This window comes from Tympanuchus pallidicinctus, unplaced genomic scaffold, assembly GCF_026119805.1.
Source record: "Tympanuchus pallidicinctus isolate F22 unplaced genomic scaffold, pur_lepc_1.0 scaffold31, whole genome shotgun sequence".
Classification (NCBI taxonomy): Eukaryota; Metazoa; Chordata; class Aves; order Galliformes; family Phasianidae; genus Tympanuchus; species Tympanuchus pallidicinctus.
In genome coordinates this window covers 3,107,309-3,116,196 of record NW_026294749.1, presented here as the reverse complement: position 1 = coordinate 3,116,196, position 8,888 = coordinate 3,107,309, and positions in this window count along the sequence as shown.

The window sequence follows — 8,888 nt, the reverse complement described above, 5'->3', positions numbered from 1 at the left end:
CAAATTCATTTCAGAGATCACTCCACTGGCCAAATAAATGCAGAATTGATGAACTTAATGCAGTGACTTAAAAGATTCAGTTGGCTTACAGTCTTCTCTGTCTGTTCTTTCTTCCACTTTAGCAATGAACGAATTTCCCAGCAACACCTGGGATATTTCATTGAATGTTTCAGAATTTATTTGAAGGTGTACGGGAATACAATATGCACATAATATGTAGTCACATTATTCTTTCATTTACTTTGGTTGCATCCTCTCCACTTTCTGTTGCAGTTTATAAGCCTGGCATTAAAAATAAAGCACTCCATTCACTTTTCTTTCACTGACATGAGCAAAAAGTCTCATTGTTTGACAGCATGGATTAGCTGGGTTCACGATGGCCTCTGATTCAAAGGGAGATTGAGAAACAACACTCAAGTCTTTCTCCACCTAAGCACTGAGCACTAATTCAGTTTAAGATTTGGAGAGAGAAGCAAAGCAAGACAAGCCCAATTGTACTTAGGAAAATGACAAGTGATCCAGGGGAGGAAAGTGTCACACACAAAATGGCACATCACTAGCCTGCTGGAAGGGAAACATGAACTTACTGAGGCAGGTTAGGGGCTTTGTCCATGTAATGCACTCATAGCACTGAGGACAGAGTTCAGAATACTAAACAAAGCAAATTCTTATATTTGCAATGAGGAGCACTCAGTGTAAATTATTTCTTAGGACAAACTCTGACTCTTATTAGAGCTTGTTTCATCCATGCACAACAAAGGTAGCACCTAACAGCACACACTTGTAAGAAAAACGAGAACTCCCTTTACATCTTTTGTATTACATTAAACACACTGCTACCTACCACACCATACCCTAAACTAGCATTCCCTCCTTTGCTATTCCTTTTATTTCACAGTCACTGTTATTTATGGTCTATGTAGTTCCTCGTTCACTGCTTCAGAAAATAAAGATAATGAACAACGTTTGTCGTTTGCCTTCTGTGCTGTTGTTTGTTTTTTTTTGCACTGCTTATTCCCAAGAGGGTTACCCTGTTTGTTCTTTTAATACATATGTGATGGATAGCTCCAATTTTCTTCTTCAACGTAACACAATTAACAGGGCTTTCTAAAAACACTGAATAGTCTCTCTGACTTTCTAAGTAGAGAAGCAGTGAGTGAGATTACTTTTACTACAGTGCAAACAGAATAAATAAAAAGTAGGCAAGGTAGATTGAACTTTAGTCTCCAAAGCATGCTTTTAAACCCAGAAGTGAACAAAGCCCTTTCACACATACAAAGGGGTGAAAGGAAAGCGGGGTCTATTTCTCACTGCAATACAACGGGTTCTGGGAGCTGCCCCCAAGCTCAGTGGGACTCCTCATGAAGGCTGCCCTCAGACAGAAATGGGGAGAGCTGCTTCTCCTAGGCAGGAAGGCCTATTGGCACAGGCAGCCTGAACTTGTCTCTTCCTAATGAAAGTAGACACAAGTCCATCCTAAAAGAAAGATATGGTAAAGGTAAGGTAACCCCATTGCAGGCACTGAGTGAATTGCTCTGACTAGCAAGCATGGGTAGTATTTTAAATTTAAGTTACCTAAAATAGCTATGTCCACCTATTTGATGCTGCTCAGGAACACTGTGTTGGCTCCACAGCATTGTGCTGTGTTGACATAATCTTAATTTTCCCTTGCTAGAATGATTGCCTCTTCCCTCTCCTCACCCTTTTACCCTGTCCTCACATTGCTTCAGATTTAATTTGTTTCCTGAGCATTGGTTTCAAGGGTTGCATGAATCAGGGTGACACGAACTTTGCCAACCCACTGTTGACATTCCAAGTGTGGCGCAATAGCAAGAGACAAGATTGCAGATATGCAATAAAACAAAAAGGCAGGTTTGTTTTTTCTAGAAAAGTTTCATTTGTTCTGGCAGGTGTGTCTGATACCTTTTGCATAATGATAAACCCACACACATTCTTCATGCAAATAGTGACCCAACAGTTGCTCTTAGTTGCTTCAAGTAAGTGCATGTAACAACCTGCACTTACATATACACACACGTTTACAAAGCATTCATACAGTGCAAAGTAAACAAAGCCCATTGTGCTGAGGGAGGGACGCAAAGCACTGCTGAAACAGAGGTGCTATACCATGGCCAGCATGGTCCAAATCAACTAAAACTGTCCAAATTCTTCAGAAATACAGGCGTACTCCAATAAGGCTTATCATTCTTCTAGCATTTAGTACCAGATAATTTTTTTCTATCATGTGCATTATGTGAAATACCTCACTTATCTCAACTATTCCTGTTCCACAAAGGCTGTGGGTGCTACTGTAGATGTAAACATGAACAGTTATGAGTTCCTCTCACTTGAGGAACGAGTGTTAATAATGTCCAGTGTGACTGCTTAGGCACACAAATTTCGACCATTCTGAGCGCTGAGACTAGCTCTCATTTACTGCATGTGTTCCATACAACTGCCTTGCCAACTCAGGCTTGGCCAGTAAAGAGCTTCTCACGTCCTTTGTCACATCCTCTGCTAGCTTTCTCCTTTAAATCCTCCAGTACTGAGCCTTGAAGGTCTGCAGAATATTCCTTATGCCAGCTCTCACTGTTAATTAGATCAGATAATTACTAAGAGCTTCATTTTTGTTGTTAGAGTTTTCACTTCACAACTGATCCTAATCTTGATAGTTTTTGAGTAGAAACAACAAATAAGACTGTTCATCAATACGATTGTTTTGGTAAACATGTACCTTGTTGATGATTCTTAAAGTTGTTGTACTTCAAAATGGAAAATAAAAAAGTATTTCTATGTATGTGGTAATATCTGCACATATCTAAATCTACTTTCTTAATCCAGAATTATAATTTTAACATGCAATTCTGCTACACCAAAGGTACATTCATACAATTAGCTGAACTTTCTGTCAACAGCGAGCAGGTCTAATTAGCTCTGTTTAATATAGAGACAACTCCAGTACCTGACAATGAGCTTGGGGGGACTGATTTATAACAGATGAGAAGAAGATATGGCTCTGCTTTTCTGTCATATTTGCTGGCATGAACACTCTCCGGTGTCTGCACTGAGCAACAAATAGTTTAACTTCACCCATTTGATCCTGCACCAAAAAGGACTAGCACTGTAGTCACTTAAGGGCCAAATTAATAATTCACTTTTCAGACCCAGTGGCTCACCTGTGTATTTTTAATGCTTTCTGGTCAGCCAAATGCACGGCTTTTAGCCACATAACCCAGCTGCAGAAGCAGTTCACATATCCACGCTTGACTTTGCACTGAAATATCCTAAGAGCACCCAAACAGTAAAAACACAACTGTGGAAGCCAGTGACCTTGTACAGGGACATGGTGCCTGAGCATCCAGCCTGGCAGCAGCCACCCTCCTCCTCTCTGGCAGCACTCATTTATTCACTCATCATTTCAACGTGAGCAGCACAGTAGCTTCTGTGGCAATGAAAAGCCAGTTAGAGTCTGATCCCCACTGAGAACGCTCAGCCTACTCAAATAGCTACAGTTTAAGTTACACCTAAAGTTGCTTTATGCTGCAAGGGGCCAGTGTAAGTATGGGCAACAGGATGTAAAGGGAGTATTTTAGGAGCCTGTAAAAGTAAGCGTGTTTAAAAATCCTTTGGGATGTGGTGCTCAGGAACGTGATTTAGCAGATGGAGTTAGGGCAGTACAGTCAGATTGCGGTTGGACTTGATGATCTTTAATGTCTTTTCCAACCTGAGTAATTCTATGATTCTAAATGAAAGGCAGGAATGTTCCCCACTGGGACTGAGATACTGTCCCTTGGGAGTTTTACTGTGAATTCAGTGGAGTCAGGATTTCATCTTGTCATACATTTAATATTCTAAAAGAAGCAAAGCTACACAGACTTTGATAACCAGATGATTGTGACTGTGGCTCATACAGAAAGGTCCTGTGAAACATACCGCTACCACTGTAAGACAGTAAATGTTCTCTGCCTGTTTGGGTGTAACAACTGCAACATACTGTAAGAAGTCGACCAAATAAAGCCAAAAATCCAGATAGGTTTCTGATGCTTTCTAGGAGACACTTTGATCTTTGTATCTTCTAATGTGTCCAATACATGATGAGTTTTGTCCTTCCCTGTGATTAAATTCATTCATTTGATATTATGTTTAATTTTAGAAAAAGCACTAGAATCTGTTTCAACGTGACGAAGAAAATACCTAATAATTGTCATCAAGCTTATCTGATTGGCATTTTAGCTTGAGTTCCTACTAATAAAAAACTATTTGAGACTTTAACAGAAATGTAAATGTTGAAGTTTCACAGGTCATTGAGTTTTATAATATTGAGTCATTGGCCTATTATGCATTGATCAAGCAAATAGCAAACGGTGTGACTTGCCAAAGAGCATTACACAAATATTGACTAGGAATTCATGACAGTCGGCTACTCTCCAAAGGCTGCAAAAGTTAACAGGAAATTTTTACCTGGGGCAACTGCAAGCCTCTGCCATAAGACAGACAGCTACAGTGGTTCCTTTTTGTAACCACCTTTTCTAAGCCAGGCAATCTTACAGTAAACAGATACACACTTGAAGAAAATGCTTCTATTCATGTCGATTTCCTCGCTTATCTCTCAGTCATCTCATAATTCCAGCAATCTCTATTGCTCTCCTTAATTAATCATATAAATTAAACAAGCAGAAATGCAAATATATGCAGTGTACTGCTCCATTCTTAAATTTGATTTGTATGAAATGTAATGTATTTTATCTTGAACAAAGAACACTAAATTACAAGCTTCTAGCATGGCTATTCCCAGTCTTACTTCTCCATCAAAGGCAGGAGTTTGATCCCAGTGTTCATTAGCAGAGGGAAGCATTTCAGTTCAGAAAGGAGAAAAAGGCACTGTACTCACTGAGCCCTTCTCAGAGCACCTCCTAGAGCAAAGTCTGGTTTGAAAACATCCAAATATCTTCTTCATAGAACCACAGAATATCCCAAGCTGGAAAAGAACCACAAAGATCATCAAGTCCAGCTCCTGGCTCCACACAGGAACATCCAAAATCCAAACCCTGAGAGCGCTGTCCAAATACTCCTTGAACTCTGGCAGCTCGGGGCCATGCCCGCTGCCCTGTGCAGCCCATTCCATGCCCACCACTCTGTGTTGCAGACCCTGTCCCTGACCCCAGCTGCCCTCCCCTGACGCTGCCCCATGCCGTTCCCTCGGGCCCTGTCGCTGTCACACAGAGCAGAGCTCAGCGCTCCCTGTGAGGAGCTGCAGCCACCATCAGGCTTCCCCTCAGCTCCTCTGCTCAGGGCTGAGCAAACTGAGGGCCCACAGCTGCTCCTCATACTCCTTGTCCTCCAGACCCTTCCACATCTTAGAAGCCCTCCTTTGGGCATAATAGTTCTATGTCTTTCTTATACAAAACCTACCAAACCCACACCCAGCGCTCCAGGTGATGCCAACAGTGCAGAGCACAGCAAGACAATCCCTTCTCTCACCTGATCAGCAGTACTGGGTCTGATGCACCCCAGGCTAGGGCTTCCACAGAACACAGAGCACTGCTGAGAAGATCCTGTCTTAAATCTGACCTTTCCCTAGGACATAGGGCTCACTACGGGCGTTTCAGACCCCACTCCACAGTCAGAGGTAGGAGCATGCACCACTTTTCTCAAAGCACAGCTGGAGGAGGTTATCCCTAGTTTATCCACCTGGCTCAGAACCAGAGGCCTCACCCACAACCACAGGGGAACTGGCTTCATTTCCCCCTCACCACAAAAGAATTCAAATCAATTCTCTTGAAGAGACTACAAGGCAGCTTGGGATTAATAACATCCATTCCTGAAGAAGCAGTTCCACACTATTTGGAATAATCAGATATTTTCTTAGCCAGGGAGAATGTATAGACTCTTAGACATTCAGCTGGAAGGAGAAAACAGAGTGTCAGTCCTTGTTCTGCTGCCTATTTCACACTTCTGTGCTGTACGTTTAATAAAACAGGAACTGACATCAGTGCCTTCCATCCCAGGTGAGCGGTTAACACAAGATCTCAGAATCACACTCAATCTCCTTTTTCCTTTTTCATCTAACGGATGCTGAACTAGTCCCTGAAAATCAGCCCAGTTTCTTCAGGAGAACATTAGGTCAAGTCATGCCTCTGTCAGGATGAGATGCATGGCACATTAGGTTGTTGACTCACTCAGCTTTCAGCAAGCTGGCATAGAAACCAGCCATGACAGGATAATGTCATCTGCACAGGCTGGTAACTGAGTTCAGGTTTCTTGTGAGACTGAGAGGGGGCAGCCTGGACATGCTGCAGACAGGCTTGCTGCCCTTCCTAGCCACTGCTACACCATTGGGTGAACACAAAGAGCACCTCCATGGTCAGCTGTGTTGATAATCCTAAGAGGCTTTCAATCACCAGCTAACAGACAAGACAAAGTCATACAAAAACAAGTAATAGAAAATTTATTAGTAATCTGGATTTCAAGAGATTTGCATTTGCATCATTATTTTTCAGTTTTCCTTAAAGATCCAAGCCACAGACCAGAACGGGATTCTATTCTGCATCTGGTTTAGGTGCAGAAGTATCTCAGAAACAGCTAAGTACACCCAGAAAGAAACCTTACCATAGCCCTGAAAATGGATCCTGCTCTGAGGATATGGACACTCACTTCCACCATCTGCGTTCTGGTAGAACACAACATTCAACACTTTACTCATCCCTAAAATTCTTTAAAAAATACATAAAGCTGCTTTTGAAACTCTACCATTTTTGGCTTGCAGTGCTTTCCAGCAGATAGAACTTAAGCACTGCTGATCTTTGAGTAGCAGTGATTTGGAGACAGCTGAAATAGAACTGCTGCACCTTGCCAAGAACATTTCTCTTGACACAAGCTCATGATGGATAGATCAATAGCTTCTTGAATCCTCATATCCTTTTCAAATTACTACTCCTGATATATACCTGAGTAGGCCATCTTATCTGATAACTTAAACAAGCAACCTGTCTACACTTTAATTGTTATTGAGGATTAATGTTGTTTATAAAATGAAATCAATACAATCTCTATTGCTTATTAACAGAAACATTCTGGGCTCTGCTTTGTTTGCTTTGCTTTTCAATTAGTTTCTATTATTTTCCCTATTAGCTTTTAACAAATAGCTGTAGAAATAAACTTAATGGTTGTGAAACTGTTATCAGAGTCAACAAAGCTCCTTAATGGAAAGTCTTGTATATTTAAATGTAAAAAAAATCCACTGTTTAATCATTTGACATTATGAGATAAGTTTATTACTATACATCTGTTCTGTGCTGGACCTAGACTTTTTTTCTAAGCTGAGCAATTAAGAGTTCTTAAGAGTTCTCAAAAGTTCAGGTGTCAGAACAGTTAAGCTCTTCATTACATGTAAGATGAATAAACTAGACAGTCTCTTAAAAAATAGCAAAAACTGAAAGTGGGCAGAAAACAATGAGATTGCCAGGCACCTAATAAATATTGTCCTATTACACTGTAAAAATGTTCTCAGCACTGTGCAGCCATTAAGCATCTGAAATATCTCCCAGACATTATCCATGCTTCCTCTGTCATCCCAATTCACATCAGTCACACTGACTGCTGCAACTGCAAGGGTTTGTTCATTCCTAGCAGAACAGAAGAGAAGCAAGATAGGCTAAAGTTCCTTGACTCCAGATACACTCTTCATACTGAAGTATGAATCTTAGAATCATTAAGTTTGGAAAAGACCAATAAGATCATCTAGCCAAACCATCAACCAACCTCCATCGTGTCAGGTAAATCATGTCCTTCAGTGCCACATCCAAACGACTCTTGAACACCTCCAGAGATGGTGACCTCCTTAGATCCAGAGGGAGAATAGATGATAGTGAAGGCCAATGGCTATATGGCAGGGGAGAACAAATCTGAAGATGCAGAAAAGCAATAACCTTGGCAACAAATCTCAGTATATATGTGTGGTATATGGCAGCGCTCCATTCTCCAGCTAGTATTGAGAGAGTACAAATCTGTTTTCTCAGTCTTTTTCTTTGTTGCTGTGCTTCAAATAAAGTCAACTTTGCTTTCGTGTTATTCACCATGTAGAAGGAACAGTGTGTGACTGAGATTGCAATGGAAACTTTCTATCTATGGAAATACAGTTCTACCAACCTTGCTGAAAGTGCCGCGTCTTTTTTTGTGTCATGTCTTTACCCATAACAGCCAGAGACACCTGCAGATCTAACTCTCTTGGCATGCTCTTTGTGCAGTCTTGGTAATTTAGCTGGACTTTGTCATCAAGCAAGTTAGAGAGCTGAGTTGTTGCGCAGTGTCTGCTGCCACTCAAACTGCAGGCATTAAAAACAGTGGAATGATACCTGCATCCCTGTGCAAAATGAGCCTGACTTGGAAGCACCACCTTGCCCCTTCCTTCACTGACATTAGAGAACTGGTGTAAGTACAAGATGCTGTTGAATAGGCCCAGTAAATAGATACATTTTTGGATGCAAGTGTATAATTCCTACACACATGGGGAAGACGGTCCAGGCCGTTTGCCATTTTGCTCCTTGCTGTGTATTCTGAACTGCACATAAATAAATAGGTCTAAAAACCACTGGACACATGACACGGGCTGGCTATTGAAGCCCGTCGCCAGACGGCTCTGCACTCCCTTGGTTTGAAATAATTCTGTTTGCAAGTGAAAGAAATATTCCTAGCATTCAAGCAGCGCTGACGCATTCCAAGGTGGGGCGAGGCAAAAGGTTATGAAACTTGCTCAGGTGTCATTTATTTCATGAAAGTTTGCTGGTTATTATAATCAAATGTCAATTGTCTGTAATTGCTGTATGCAATGGAAAATCCCTACTTATTACATGTTCTGCCACTAGCTGTTAAAGTACGCTAACCCTCAA